The sequence below is a fragment of the Anastrepha obliqua genome, chromosome 2 (genome assembly GCF_027943255.1).
Source record: "Anastrepha obliqua isolate idAnaObli1 chromosome 2, idAnaObli1_1.0, whole genome shotgun sequence".
Taxonomy (NCBI): Eukaryota; Metazoa; Arthropoda; class Insecta; order Diptera; family Tephritidae; genus Anastrepha; species Anastrepha obliqua.
The window spans coordinates 29,587,358-29,604,377 of NC_072893.1; the positions used below are offsets into that span (position 1 = coordinate 29,587,358).

Genomic DNA, 17,020 nt, shown 5'->3' on the forward strand with positions numbered 1-17,020 from the left:
GGCCTCAGGAAATATTTTTCAGGTTTTCGAGAAAAAATAACTGTTTAAAAAAATCGAAGTTTTTGGAATAAAAAATCCTTCGATCAGACACGAGTTTTTTATGTTGTTCAAAAGCAGTATAAATTTTACTTGAAATCTATCAAACGGTTTTTAAGTTACAGTGATCACCAGTTCAAAAACATAGTTTTAAGAAAACGCATTTAAAGTTTTGCTACTTACTCCCGAACGCTCCGGAGCGCCGAGCGCCTTTTGTTAATTGTTGAATAATTCGAAAAGTATTTGTCGGATTCACTTCAAATTTTCACACAATATTTTTAAGATATTATACTATAAGAAAATGCAAAAAAATTCAATTTTTTGAAAATTCTGACTACCCCTAATCCCTTAATTTGATATATAACTTATTTTTATCGATTAACGGATTCTACAGAAATTAGACATTTTTAAGATCAACCTTTTTTCTTTAACTCAAAACCGTTATTTGGCCATATCTCGAAATTTACATGATAGGAAAAAAAACTTATGTAGATTTTCGGACTCAGCGAGCGTTTTTATATAGGAATTGAATGGTCTAATTTCTCTGTATTTTTGGCTCTAAACTAGAGTAATTGAAAAGGTTAAATATTTTATATCTTTTCAGCTCCACAAATATTTTTCGCTATACTCGTATGAACGTAAACCAACAATAACACTGATTTACCGCCTCTCTACTGCTACTTCTCTTGATCAACTTGAAATTTCACAAATTGTTTGCAATGATTAATCATTAATGATTGGTTTTTAGCAACCACTTTTCCAAGTTTAATTTGATTTAATCAATTACCAGGTATTTAATTGAGATACCAAAAAATTACAAATACTTTAAGTACAAAGAATTCACTGCACACAAAAACATACCCATACTCTCATACTCCCATACTCTCAGTTTTAGTGCAAAATAGCAGATTGTATCGCCAATAATGAAAAGTGAAACTCACCCGTACGAAACAAAACGATAAATTGGCATCTGAGCTGTTGCCGCTGCTGTTAGCCGTATCGGCCGTGCTGGTCGATGTGGTATCCATTCTGTTGCTGTTATTTTACTTTATTTTATTTTATTTCGTTTGCTGTTTCTTGCCTGTTAAGCTTTCGGTGTTGTTGAAGATGCTGTTAGTTGCTCAGCACCGTTGTTCTGTGGGCACTGAAACTGAAGCTGTGGCTGTAGCACACCAACCATTCAATACAAAATATTCGCGTGCAGATATTTGCGCGTATTTTTTATTTATTTTATTTTATTTTTTTTTTCTATTGTAGTTGTTGTTCGAAAGTAGATACCTCAAAGTTCCGCAATGGACGGTGGTTTTTCACTCTTATTCGCGCACCTGTTCACGTCTTCCTCGTTATTAGCAACTGTATACACTCGTGCGTGTACGTGCATGCATTACACTCTACTTATACATGCATATGTATGTATGTGCATATGTACGCGTAGAAGTAGTATTCACTTTCAGCGCTATGCACAGCAATTGAAAATCAAAAGCGTTTTATTTACTTTGCTCCAGTGAAAGAAAAATCATTTGTTTCTTACTTATTTCTGCACTAAAAATTCACTTAATTCTCGTTTTGAATTTGTACCAAATATTTTGTTTGATTTTTTTTTTTTTTTTTTTTTTGAAATTTGCTACTTGTTTAATAAACTTGTTCAATTTCACGTATTAAATCTAGATATTTGTTTTAATTACTTTCCATAAATTTGCACGCGCAATCGTTAGCCAAATCACGAATTGTGATGTTGAACACCAGACCAAACAGTTGATGAAGCAGCAGCGGAAACACACACGGAATGGCCTAAACACAATTGCATGACCGATTTTGCTTATTGTTTGATGATTTGTTATTTCGTTCCGAATTGAATGGACAGCAACAATCCTTCGTGTCTTAATTTGTATTCATGATTTTGTATTTATTCTCACATCTGGAAAAAGAAAGACAAGAGAAATGTTAATTGGAACTAAAAAGTTAATAACAAAGAATCTCAAAACTGCAATAGAATTAAAATTAAAAATATATTTTCTCAACAAAATTTTAGCGGGGCAAGCAATTTTAGTATAATTTTTATAAAATATAGTAAATTAATTCAGAAATTAAGGGCTTACATATGTATGTATGTCCAGAAATTTCAAAAAATAAATTTTTTTTTAAGTATACAGGGTGAACGATATGAAGTGTTACCTATTCAAAACACCATAACTTTTTTGTGTGAAATTAGTTTTTATTAATTACAAAGACAAAATTGTTCAAAAATGATTACAATTTTAACATATATTCACTTTAGCTCGATATGACCACCTTTTGCCTTGACTATAGCCTTCAAACGGTCAAAAAATGAGTTTCATGCTGTACAAATGTGATCTTGAGGTATTTTGGCCCATTCTCGTATAATCGCTTTTTTCAGCGCATCCATACCTACTGGCATTTGAGTGTTTATGAATTGCTCAATTGGGAATTTTTTTCATCAGAAAACACAATGTTAGGAAATTCGCCACGTTCGTGCAAGCGCCACAACTCCTTTGCTCTTTCGCACCGAACTTTTGTTTGCTGGGGTGAAAGATGGTGTGCTTTTTGGAACTTGGAAGCCTTGACCTTGAGCCCATTTTTCAATATGCGTCGAATGCTGTATTGCGATATTTTCAGTTCTTTGGCCATTTTACTTCCACTTCGACGTGGGTTTCGTTCAAGTCGAGCCTTCACTTTCCGAACCATTTCTGGCGTTGTTGCGGTTTTTTTTGGGGTCCACCTCCATAGCGTTTTGCAATGCTACCAGTATCATTGTAACGTTTTATAGTGCGATACACAAACATTTTATTCACTTTGAGGTGACTGAGCTCACATGGCTGGTTGTGATTTTCCAGCCAAATATGACGCAATGACGCTATTACGTTTGAATTCCATCACAGAAAAAAAAAATCAACAAAACTGAGACGCAAATGCTTTTGATGGCTTATAAACAATATATTGAACTGTCATTAGAACAATTTTGACGTTGATGTCATGGGGCGTTTTACAGATACAAGCAGTGTGAAGTTGGTAACACTTCATATCACCCTGTAGTATCTTAAGAATATACTGTGAAATTTTCATGTGGAAATTCCCAATATTATGACTTCTACAGCCCATTAACTAGGTAGAGAGCGGTCCGCGCGCTCCTGTACGTCGTTTTTCTCGAAACTATTTTTTTTTGGCACGATCTGCATGATAACTCATAGAGTTCTTACTTTTTTTTAAGTAAAACTTCTTAGGCGTCGATGGACGAGCGAGAATGGAGAGTAAAATTTCAAGGCCATGCAACGTTTTGGGCATTTTCGTTCCGCGAGAGAGAAAAAAGATACAACGTAGAGGAAAAGGAGGGAGAGAGCTATATCTTATATATATCTTAGATACACTTTAGGCTATTTTTCCGGAGTTTCTCCTTGTGGTTGCTAATTTTTAGTGAGAAATAACACTGCCTACTTTTTGGCGCTTGTTTGTTGATGCAAACTTGTAGGAAATATATTTTTGGTGCCTACTTTTTGGCGTTATATTTCCCTAGTACCTACTGTTTGGGGCGTTTTTTGGTCCCAATCTTTTTGGCGTTTTTTTTTTTGGTTCCTACTTTTTGGCGCATGTTTTTTGGAGCAAACTTGTAGGAAATATATTTTTGGTGCCTACTTTTTTGCGCTTATTGCTGTGCTTGTGCGTACTATAAAGTGCTATCCATTCCGGCGTCGGATTTATTGGTATTGCCTGGCGGTAATTTGTGCCTTTGCTACGGTCCTGGAATCGCTGCGTTTGTGCGGGAGATAAACGCTTGGAAAAGTGCGCGTTGTTGCCACGGTTTGTGTCCGGCGTTTACCTACACCGATCGACCCTTCTCCTTTTTTTGTAAATTTTGTCTATTTGTATTCTCTGCAAATGTTGTGAATTTATTTAGATATGTATTATTTCTCTCTCTCTCTCTCATACACATTCTCCCTCTTTTGTAAATTTTGTTTATTTGTATTATCTGCAAATGTTGTGAATTTATTTATATATATATTCTTTCTCTCTCTTTCTCTCTCTCTCTCTCACATTCTCTCTCGGGTCCCTCCCTCTTTCTTTGTCTGCCTAGAAAGTTTCAATTCTGTTATGTGTACTACGCTAAACGCACTTTTTTTAGTGTTTTCTATATTGATTTGATTTTTGTTATTTTTATTACATGACATGTGACATTTATGACGTAAAACTCATACTTTTTTTAAAATGCCGTAAATTGCAAAATTTTTCGAAATTCAAATATCCGGCTCGACAGACTACATATAACTATGATACTACTTTATTTTACAAGAATTTTTTTACTTTTTACAGATCCATCAACATTTCCAGGAGAAAAGATGCAGACCGTCGAGCAACTTTTTTTCACTGCACTTTGGGTCACGTGATTTTTTATATACATACTAAGTTTTGTAAAGAAAAATTTAGATACATTTTTTTATAAAGTTGAGGTACTATCATAATAAACAATGTATAGAATTTTTTTATATTTATTTTTATTGTTATCCCTTCTGAAAATAGCTTTTCTTTTAGCGTATTTTTGCCATTAAGCCAGCTGGTAGCGAGGTTGTGGCAGCGAAATGGTGCGGAAGCGCTAGTTGGATTCTGGTTGAATCACCACTTCAACCAACCAAGATAACCTCAACGAACGGATAGTGGATGTTAAGGCTATTCTACTTGTGCTTGGTGGATAAACTGCAAGGTACTGAGGTTCATTTCCGCACCAGTTGTTTGTGAAGAGGCTGAGTCACAAAACACAAAAAATTAGTGCAAAAAGCAAACACATTTTATCTGATATCCTGTAGAGATATTGTTATTAATTTCTTATCATCAACTAAATATTTACAAAGTTAATATTTACTATTTTCAAATTTTCACTCCACACAAAAACATATTAACTCTTTTGTGTCCAATGTTATTGACACTGCGAATATACCGTTTAATTGCTAAAGTAAACTTTAAATTACCTTGAGTTGATAAGCAAACAGTACTCGTATTACGTGAATAGTTTTATCATGTGATTAGTGGCTGACATTAATTTCCCAAATACTTGTTGATTTGGCAAGAAGTACGCGCACTATCAGTTAGCACTTGCACGCGGGCACTACTTTATAGCCAATATTCAGTTACATACAGTTGAAAACAATGGCGCAAAAGGTTAACGAATCGCCTTTTAATTTGTCATTTAAATGCTCGTCGTCAAATTAAATGCCGAGTATAAAAGATACAATCTAAGCTCTAAAGAAGCGAACAGTATTGATAAGTAGTAGGAATTAATAAAATTCTTTTTACGATCCTCCAACAATCAATCAAAAGTACAACCACCCCTGATTATGCGTTGTCGATAAATCAAAAATACAAAAGATGAAGCAACGTGGCAGGTAGGCACTCATCCGCAATGGACCACTCCCACTGACTGTTAAAAAACACGTTAACTTTAAAACAAAGCAGTTATACAAAACAAAAAACATAAATTATTGTGCTATACTACAATTTGAATATATGAGTATGTCCATATGTATGAAACATAGATGAAGTTGCGGATATGTGCATATGGCGACATGTATGAGGAGTGTAGACACATTTCGGATAGGCAGGCAGCTCTGTGATTGAATGGCATATAAACGTGCGCGAGCACATCTGTTTTTATCTGCCTTGAACTTTGTTAAATTTCGATGCGTCAAAGTTATACGAGGGTGACTCAATTAGTACCTCAAACTTTAATTAATTAGCAAGGAATTTTATTTTTTAACAAAGTCTGCTTTTATTTTCGATAAACATATTTTTCCAGTTTTTTTCCAAATAAAGGGAGATAGGGATTTTACGTTACGCTATTGTTATTGTAGCAGCAATACTAAACTCTGTCAGTGCAATGTAAATCACCGGTCGTCTTCGTCCAGCTCATGTAACGGTAGGTCCAGGAAACTTGCTGTTTCAACAAGTTGGATCCAGAGGGAGAGGGTTGCTAGGTGAGTAGGTTTTATGCGGCATGTGAAAAGGTGATTAGTATCGGGCGGTATGTCTTCACATTCCGGACATGTGTTGGGTATGTCGAGGTCTGTTCTGAATAAGTTGGAGCTTAGTCTGCTCCTATATCCAGAACGTGATTGTGCCGAAGTTACGTGGGTCTCTCGGGGTAACTAAAGCTCTGCATCTGCTGGGGATAGTGATTGGACTCCAATTACGGCATTCGAGGCTCTGAAGTTTAGGAAGGTGGTAAGTGTCTCCCGATGAATGCCATTGAGCCGCCGTAGCCGAATGGGTTGGTGCGTGACTACCATGCGGAATCCAGAGAAAACGTATGTTAGAATCTGGTTCGAGGTGAAACACCAAAGTGAAGAAACCATTTTTCCTAATAGCGGTCGCCCCTCGGCAGGCAATGACAAACTTCCAAGTGTATTTCTGCCATGAAAAAGCTCCTCATAAAAAATATCTGCTGTTCGGAGTCGGCTTGAAACTGTAGACGCACGCCATAAATAGGAAGAGGAGCTCGGCCAAACACCCAGAAAGGATGTACGCCTTTTATATAGAAATATATGTATATGTATGTCTAAACACTGTCCGGTTCAGTAGTTGTCGGTTCGTTTTGTTCTGGATCTCAACGGAGTAGTTGAAGAGATGCCTCTTGATGCGCCTGGGAGGTGGCTCAGGTTCTAGCAGGTGTCTATACTGGTGATACTTTCGGTAGCACCCGAGTAGAAACTATTTGCTGAGCAGTTTGTTGAGCTCTTTGACTGGAAGCATCTGTGCTCATAATAGGCGCTTATTTCAGTGATAACCCAGCTTAGGTTAGGTAAAGTGGCTGTCCATAGAAGCCCTTTGTGATAACACCGGAACTATCATATCCTTACCCCACTCGGTCCTCTTTAAACCATTGTGAGGCCTGTAAAAAGCTGACTATACTAGCATTTTGAGATTCGCAACATCCGTAATGTTGTCCAGAAAAGCGAGACCGAGCAATCTCAACCGTCTTCCACACAGAGCCATGCACCGGCATAGAAGGTGCTCGACTGTCTCTTCCTCTTCTATATCCTGACAGCTTCTGCAATAGTCATTGGATGGTGCCCTTAATCCCCTTGCATGTCCTTCTATTAGACAATGCCCAGATAGGGCAACTACTACGATTCTTAAGTCTTTCCTACTTAATTTGAGTAGACCCATGTTCCGTTCGGGGCGCATTTGTCTACATCTAACGCAAGTGTTTAACCGTATCCTGTGGGAATTAAAATTTTGCATGTTGCCAAGGGCATGGGTATGTCGAACTTTTCCTGACTAATTTGTAACAAAGAACCCAATTTAGCTAAGTCGCCTGCCTTACAGTTACCTTTAATGTCAACTATGTCCTGGTGGCCAGAGTAGAATAATAGGAAAATGCAGTGCAAGTATTTTTAGTATAATAATTTGCAACACTCTTTTACTGCCTTAGACCAGTGTTGCCTGACTATCGGTGTAAATGAAGATTTCTCTAACTGTGACTACGCTTTTATTTAGCTCTAGAAAGCTTCCAGCGATTGCCTAGAATTCGGTTTGGGACACGCTGCCATGATAAGGCAAGCGAAAGGATTTACTGGCGCCTATAGTTTCGAAATATACACCACTTCCGATCTGATCATTGAGTTTTGAGCCATCAGTATAGGTATAAACTGACCCCGTTTTCAATATTTATTACACCATTTTCCCAGTCCTCTCTGGATAGAAAATGGATTGTATAAGGCCTGTCTAGGCATGAAATCACCAAGTCACAAAATTCAGTGGTGTTAGAATACCAGGAAACACCCAAAATATGCTTGAGCGTGTCTGGTTGCTTGGCTTGAGCATCGATGATTCCTTCAATCTTAGCCTCACAACCTTGTTGAGAAACAGATCTCCTTGACATTCTTCGGCTTCGACTAACCACATCCAGACAACTGTCCCGACTGTTCTTTGGCTTCTGGTTTTTTGTGTTGAGTTCATGTTTCGTTCACATTTACAAAAAGGCGGAAAAAAATCGTTCCACACACACCTTTGTAGTTCTCAAACTTCTTTTAAATTTTCAATTGTGAACCAAAATGGCACCCATATTAAGGAAAGTTTTTTCATAACAAAATATTTGTGCGAAACTAAAATCACTGATCCATGTGATAACCCCCTTTTCCTCTCAAGTTCGGGGACCTTCATTCGTTGGCCGCCCAATGTCTTGCCATGGATTTGATCGACCATTTGTAGGAGCAGAACCTCAATTGGGCGGCCCGAATGTGTGGGTGGCGGCACTTGCGCTGATACGGACGCACCAAAATTTAGTAAGTCAGTATTGAACGATTCCATTCGAACGTAACGACTCAACATAATACTTTTAAAGCTTTAGTTTGGCTTTCATGAAAATTTTTTGCCCAAAAACTAGTGTTTAAAGCGCACACGAAATTCGTAAATTTTCCTTGTATGTGTGGCCAGCGAAAATTTGTGTTTATTCCTTCGAAATATGTTTCCTGACAAGAGAAATATTCTAAGTATTTGAAGTGGGAACGCCTTCTGTTCTAATTGCCAGCGACTTATCGAGCCAACCTCGTATGCAAAATATTGTTATTTTTTAATGATAATTTTTTTTTTCATTTATAATTTGAAGATATCCAATCTACCTCCAAATTAAGTTTATGAATCAAATTACCCGCGAAATGTTTGTGTTTGAGATTAAATTCTTCTCAAATTTGCTTTTAAGTGTCAGTGCTGATGTTGTGAGAGGTGTATGAGCACGAGAAGAATACACATACAGATGCATGTAAGATTAGCTATGTACCTTTAATGCTTGAAGCGCCAACCTTTCTTGGAATGTTTTTGTGGTGTCGTCATGAAGATTCTGGCGAATTGAATGATGATTCAAATTTTATGTAGCTAAAGGGTGCTGTTAGAGGTTCAATTTTTAATTGAACAACGCTGCTTCTAAGGACAGCCATTTTCTCAATTGACAACTGATTTCTATGCATAATTTCCGAGAGTGATAGAAAAAAGATTGCGCCTATCAGAGAGTGCGCGAAGTCGCATTAGTGCAGTTGTGTAGTGTTGCCAACCCTTTGATATTTGCAATAAATTGAGCGCTTTTCTATGCGCAAAATTGGAAAATTTTTGAGTTTGGTGTTTATTTCTTTTTTTTAATTTAAAGCTACCCAAGGTTAGGTTAGGTTCGGTAGTAATGGTGGAGTGGGCCCACTTGGACGAAAGAAGTTTGGTTCATCCTTTGTGATACCATTGCAAGCGGGGAAAAAGTGATGGGGAGGGTGGAATATTTGTGGACTATGAACGGTGACTAGTCTGCGGTTGTGTTAGTCTCTTTATGCTGCTGATGAAGTTCATCAGATTTTTGTTATCAAGACCTGCTATATCAGCAGGCACAGAAAAGATGCTTGATGTCTTAGTCCAGCGAGGGCTTATCTTGTTCTTCTTTTTGATTGGCGCGATAACCGCTTACGCGATTTTGGCCGAGTTTAACAAAGCGCCGAAGTGACCCAGCCGAAGCCGCTGAATCTTTATTTGCTGCGCTATGTCTATGCCGTCGTAAGGCACATACAACTCACTGTGCCATCGCCTAGAACAGGCATTCACTGTAACCAACCTACAAAGGTCCAAAATTACGTTAGGATGGGCATGCTGAGAAACTTGTTGCATATAGAGACTTGTTAGATAACCTCGAAATAGCAAAAAAAAAACGTTTTTGGTCTTTTTTTAAGGAAATTCGGTGATACGGTATATCACCTATTCTTACCGCTACCGGTCATTTGACCGGTTATGAAATAATTGTTTTTTCAAAACAAATTTTTAATCAAACACAAAAAAGGGCAAATTGCTAAATTTGATAATATAGGAATTTATATAAAGTTAAATTAACCAAGGAACAAATAGTCAGTTTGTATTTTTAAATTCAATTTTCTAACCGGTCATTTGACCGGGCGCGGTACGGTTGGTGTTAAATAGAAGAATGGATTTTAAAACTATTTTTTTAATAAAGTTTATTGTACATAACCTTAAAACATTTATTTAAAAAAAGGCACACAGTAAAGCCAATTTATCACGCATGCAAAGTTCTTTAAAAAGTCCAAGAAATGAGGCACAAATATAGATATTTCTCAATAAAAAACCATTATTATAGCTAGGAAATGTATTAAAAATATTTGTTATTGTAAATTTTCCAAGTCAAAGATATTTTTTTGTTATTTTTTTTTAATGTTATCACAAAAAATTCTAATTTGACATTACAACCCCGCCAATACGCTTAAGCAAAAGCACCAAGCACACACACTATTACACACCTAAGTGCCGATTAAAAAAATAGGAAAATGTAAAATGATTAAAAAAAAATGTAAATAAAGCGAAAAAATGCCACGCACAACAACACGCGAATAATAACCGAAACCAACAATAACAGCCTATAATCTGACGGGAAGATAAAAAAATTAAGCTAAATAGAACTTCGTGAACTATTTCTAAAAAGTTTATATTTTACATAATTATAAACATCACATTTTAATCAGAAGATACCAAAAAAATGTCTGGCAGAAAGAAGTAAAGCTCCGAGGCTATAGAACAAAAAAATTTTAAATCAAGCTACCAAAATGGTAATCTAGTCACTAATTATACTAGGGTGACGTCATGAAAATCAGCTGATATTGTCAAATTCGCTGAGAGCAAAGTAACCGTAGCACGATAGGTGGCACCTCATTATTCTCTCCATCGTGCTTAATTTCGTGTAAAGATGTTATAACTTGCTCTTGGCGAGCTCATGTGATCTCAACTCAAAGGAAAATTTTCTATAAGTTTATTTTAAGGCGCTGGTCTGTGTTGAAACATTTGCAGAGTTATTGAAAGACTCGTTAAACCGATACAAATTGAATTTTTGCAGAGCCAGCCATACGCGAACATTGTCGTCATACAAATTATACATTTCAAATGAAGTTTTGCAATATATTTCTTTAAAAGAATATTCGAGCAAAACGATTCTTGTATATTGACCATCCTGTACATTTGTTCAAGTAGCTGCTCCAAATGTTGTCTATAATTCCTGTTACATTGTTTATATTTTCAATCTGATTAACTGTTTGTTTTAATGAAATATGTACATACATACATACTTACATATGTACACAGGTATACACACGCACTGACATTGAGTTCACCTAACTGCTATCATTTCACTATCATTTATTGCATCCTCACCAACAAAGCTTATCTCCTATACTAAATTAGAAGGCATTTTTAGATAAGAGCGCGTAATGTACGCTGTTTGCATTATTTGAATTATAGGAAAATTTTATAGGATTTTAATATTTTACTCAATGTAGTATACACCTTTCTGTGGCGTATAATGCTATTGTAATTATTTTCAAATTTGTTTAATTCTATCAATATTTTGTTTGAATTGTATTGGAATATTTTAATAAAAAAATAATAAATAATAAATAATTGGCGCGTACACTTCTTTTTAGGTATTTGGCCGAGCACCTCCTCCTATTTGTGGTTTGCATCTTCATGTTTTTCCATAAATGAAGGGACCTACAGTGTTAAGCCGATTCCGAACGGAAAATATTTTTTTAATATACGAGAAGCTTTTTCATGGCAGAAATACACTCGAAGGTTGGCCATTGCCTGCCGAGGGGCCTCCGGTATTAGAAAAAAATGTTTCTTAATTTTGGTGCTTCACAGAGATTCGATCCTACGTACTCCGGTTATTGTTGATGTTGGTTATTGTTCGTGTGTTATTTGTGCGTGAAATTTGTTCCAAGTTTGTTGTTCTTCTTCTACTTCGCTTCGAGCAGTCCAATCTCTCTCTCGCAACTGCAGTGTTGCCTAATTTTGGATATGACAAAGCACTAAAATGCCCATTTAAAGAAAAGCAAATACCAAATTTTTATTGAATCACTTAAAAAACTTTGTATGTGTGACAAATTGTCTCTACTGCGTGCGTTGTTTTTTTTTTTCAATAAATCCGTTAAGGTTATTGTGCATAAAAGAATGTATAGGGAGAGTAAAAAGAGTTTTAAAAATCCATCCTTGTATTTAAAACTCATATGAAGGGAACTTCTTTAAACAAAAACCCGAAAAACGCTTTTTTGCTATATTTGAGGTTATGTAACAAGATAAGATACTCTTTGTTCAAAAAGACGATTAAACTGCGAGGTACACTATGCGAATTAAGTGTGTGCCCCCGCACACTGTGACACCGCTGGAAGCTGGCAAGAAGTCGAACCAAACTACAAACAGTAAACTCTGTGTACAATGCGAGCGCTCCTTTGCGTTAGTGAAAACTCTGACTTTGCTGAACAGCAAATATGAATGTAGTGGATTGACTATGGAATCCACCTGTTGGGTGACAAGGCAAATCTGACCAAGGTTCGCTGAAAGAAGGTAAAAGTTTCTCATTTTTCTCGACTGTTCCTGCATTCGTGCTGTGATGCGTACAATCAGTGGACATTGCCCGAAGAGAACGCACGGCAAGCGAAAGCGATTCACCTCAAATGTATTCTGTAGCAACAGCAGAGAGGAAGAGGAGGTAAAGAACATCTACCATATATCTGTCACTACCTCTAAAGAGCAGACGGTCTGTTTACTTTACCGAAATGACCTGGATTTCGGCCAAAGACTGTCTCTCAAGCAGCATTCCCCAAACATTAACAGACCTTCAAAGCCGATCAGTATCTTTCGAGGGGCGACCATTTTAATATATTTCGATGCAATTATCTATATTTTATATAATTAAGTGCCTAAATTGTCTCCTATATTCTAAAAAAATATTTTAGAACAAATAAAATTTTTAATGAAAATAAAATGCAATACAATCGAAGAGACTCTAACCTTCGGCTTTAACATTCGCCGTGATTTTATAAATCACGTTTCGATAATTACAATGTGGCGCAAAATAAATCATCCAATTTTGTTTTTGAATAATTTTTTTTGCTAAATAAAGAAAAGAATGATTTTTAATGATGGAAATCTTTATTTTGACCTTCATGCGCCCCATTGCCTGTCTGTTTGTATGCTGCAACTGTCTAAATCACATAAATATGAGCTCCATTTGCTAAAATTATAAAGCTTCCTATAGGGTGATTAATTTTGCGCCGCCTTGTATTTAAAGCTTGATTATATGAATAGTTGAAATGAATGAAAATATACCAAGTGAATGCTAACTCACTGCTAAATCTTTACTAAACTCAAGAGTAAAACTTCCAGACGTGCCGATTTTAAACTATTCGCGTCGCTTATTGGGTTCCAACCTTAAAAATCGCGCCTTAAAAATGTATTTACAGCCCGCAACAAAACGATGGCCAGGTTTTACTATTTTACTTTCATACTTTGAATATTCATTATTTTTGTATCAACTTATAGCTCATTGCCTGATAGAAACCATGTAAATTCAAACTTAAAATGGTATTGGATTTTAAGTAGAATTTTTACAAAAATTTTTTGCATCTGATGCATTCCATTTCAATTCAACCGAGCTATTAACGACATGTTCTTCGATTTCGATGTAACTCAAATATGTTGCTCACTGGACAAAATAATGAGACACGTATTTTTTTGTTCGCCCGAAAAAAAATTTTTTCAAGATTTATCGGCAATTTTGGTTTTCGGCTCAAAATCGATTTTTTTAATTATATAAGAAATGTTTTTTTAATTGCTTATAACTTAGTCAAAAATGAACCGATTTTAGCAAAACTGTAGTTGAAATTTTTTTATTTTGCAAAAAAACAAAAAGTACGAAACAGGTTTTTTACTCAAAAATTCATTACTCAAAAACAACTGATTTTAGCAACTGGGCATTCAGCTCAATTGAAGTTTGAGGTGTCCCTTTGAAGAAAGTTAAAAAAAATACACTTTTTGAAATATTGAGTTTCGAAAAAATTTCGATTTTTTTTAATAGAATTTTTACAAACATTTTTTGTATCTTTGAAACTACTTTGTATATGTAAAATTGTGTTTTTTTTTTTAAGTAGCATATTTACAAAATTTTTTTATATTTTTAAAAATTTGTTGTACATGTAAAATTGTATATTTTTTAAGTAGAATTTTTACAAACATTTTTTGTATCTTTGAAACTTTTTTGTAAATGTAAAATTGTATTTTTCTCGTAGTAGAATTTTTTTTCTATCTTTAAAACTTTTTTAAAAATTTTTTGTAAATGTAAAATTGTATATTTTTTTAAGTAGAATTTTTACAAACATTTTTTGTATCTTTAAAACTTTTTTGTAAATTGTTTGTAAATGTATAATTGTATTTTTTTTTTTAAGTAGAATTTTTACAAATATTTTTTGTATCTTTAAAACTTTTTTGTATATTTTTTGTATATGCAAAATTGTATTTGGTTTTAAGTAGAGTTTTTACAACAATTTATTTATATATTTTTTTTAAATGTAAAATTGTATTTTTTTTTGAAGTAGCAACTGTATTGGTGTTTAATTTGAATTTTTACAAAATCTTTTTGTAAAAGAGATTTTTTAACAATTTTAAACTTACACTTTACTACGCTTTAAAAATACATACCGAAAATGTTTATGAAAATTCTAATTAAAAACCAAGAACATTTAGTTTAGATTAACATGGTTTCTATAAAAAAAAACGTGGAATTGTAATGAAAAGTTTGTGCAATTTATCTAATTTTTGTAAAGGGTGGTTAAATTTCAAGGGCCGATGTTGAATGTGAACCACACCTAAACGTCAACGACACCATTGGACTTCTTTCCTTGGGGTTATTTGAAAGAAAAAGTGTACGTCGATAAGCCAACAACAATTCAAGAGCTAAAGGATGAGATTATTCGGCACATTAACGGCATAGAACCTCAATTATGCCTCAGCGTCATCGAAAATTTGGACCATCGGATGGAGGTGTGCCGCCGAGGCCGCGGCCGATATTTTGTTCTATGCGTAATTGAGCCATACCAATATTATCATAATAAAGAAAAATGACAATAATTTCCTAAAAAAATTGTATTTTATTCAAAATCAACACCGGCCCTTGAAACTTAACCACCCTTTATAAAGTTTGAAACTACGTTTTATGTGTTTTTTTTTAACAATATACTTTTATTAAAAAAAAATAATAATACTAAATAATGAAAAAACGAAAATTTGTCCAAAGTATTCAAAATATAAATAAATTTAAAAAAAATAAAAATCACATATTTTGTACTGAACTCGCTTTAGCTATAAAAAAATTGTGAGAACCAGAGCAGCTCTGTAATTTTTTCCATATAACGAGTGCTTTTGCAGGTTTTTGTACTTTTTAATTTAAAATTAGCTTTAATAAATATTTTATTGCGTTTATTTCTATTTTGTTTCTTTCTATTTCTTCACTTTGGTAACAACTTTTTTACACATTTTGTTTCAATTTATTTTTATTTATGTTTTTATTTATTATATTGCTACTTTAGTAATTACTGTTTAATGATTTTATAATTGAATTTCAAATTTTTGTTATTGTTATTCACTAGTTTGTGTTTTTACTCTTCGCTTTGGTAATCATAACTTTTAATTGCACAATAACTACAAATATTTGTATTTTTTATTTTTTGTTTTATTGTGAATTCTAATCATCAGGTTAATAGTGCTTTGATGATTTCGCATCAAATTAATTTTTTTTTTAGTTTTTTGTGTTCAACATTTTTTTTTTCGTTGGAGTTCAATATTATACTGTATTATAATAGAATTATTTTTTTAATTAAAAAAAAATACGAGTTTTCATAAATTTTCGTAAACTGAATTTAAATTAAATTTCTTCTTTATTTATTTACTTTACTTTTATTTTTTTATTTATTTATTTTTTTCTTTTTGTTATAATTTCTATCTTTATTTTTTCTCTAAAAATGTTTAATTGCAGATTTTTCACAAGAAAACTTTCCGCACAGCATGCACTTCTTCAGTGAAAACCAAATGCCATGCACATGCATGCATATTCACTTACGTATGTATGTATATACATATTTACGCATACGAGTATTTAGCTTTGCATAGCATCGCTCTGGTTATTGTTATTGTACAAGTAGCAGTAGCATTCCACAACAATGGAGATCAATTCACACCCACAACTGAGTTATTTGCACTGAACGCACCTTAAATGCTTAATGTAGGAATATTTTCGAAGTGTGTGTGCTGGTATTTTTTATGCTCGCCTATGATTGTATAAGTGCAGCCTATTTTCCCTACTTACATGCTTGAGTATGTAAGTGGGCTTTATTTGCATTGTTATTTATATATTTATATGTATTATATATTTATTTACCTTCCGGTGACTTAAGCAACTTTTTTGAAGCCCTCACCGTTTTTTGTTTTTTTTTTGTGTGTGTGTGTGTATGTGTTTGTTTTCGTTTTTCACTAGCAATTGTTGCTACGCTATGCCCGTTGCAGCTATTGTTATTGCTTTTATTATGCATTTATTACACAAAAGTCAGCAGCATAATTTCTTTTCGGCAATTGTTGTTGCTATTGTTATTGTCTTTTTTTTTTTGTTCAATTCGAAACTGTAACACGATTCAACCGAGTATTTGATACCGACTCAGCACGGAGTAGAGCGTTCGTCGTCGCTCCAATTGAACACCACTTGTAAATAAAATATACGAAATATGAAATGTGGGTAGGTATAAAAATTTGTTGTGCAGATACAACCGCCGCTGTATCGACTCTTCACGTCCGCAATTGTCGCTGATTCGTTAAAAACTAAACTAAATTATTTGCTTGCCGTGTTAACTGTGGTGAAATGCCAATTGGATAAAACGTTTCACGTGAGGTTTTCGGTTTTCGGTTTTCTCAATAGGTGAGTTTCCACCGGTCAACAATAATGAGAAGCAGAGAGTTCGAGAGCGGGGCTCACCTGTTGTGTTTTATATATTAATGCTTTAGAGCACACACACAGCACCACCTTCACATTTATTGTGTTGAGTTGAATTGTTGAGTCTCTCCCAAGTAATGGCAGTCAATTTAGTTGTAGGTATAGAGATGTATTTATGTGCTTTGG

At 34.4% G+C, this 17,020-nt stretch overlaps 1 long non-coding RNA gene across 1 annotated transcript; it reads right to left on the reverse strand.

The window, feature by feature from the left end:
- Nucleotides 1–1,074: 1,074 nt before the first annotated feature.
- Nucleotides 1,075–16,702, reverse strand: LOC129239721 (uncharacterized). Its single transcript, XR_008581880.1, has 2 exons — nucleotides 16,289–16,702; nucleotides 1,075–1,954 (listed from the first exon to the last, which is right to left on the reverse strand). It is a non-coding gene; the product is annotated as an uncharacterized LOC129239721 (long non-coding RNA).
- Between the last annotated feature and the right edge of the window lie 318 nt (nucleotides 16,703–17,020).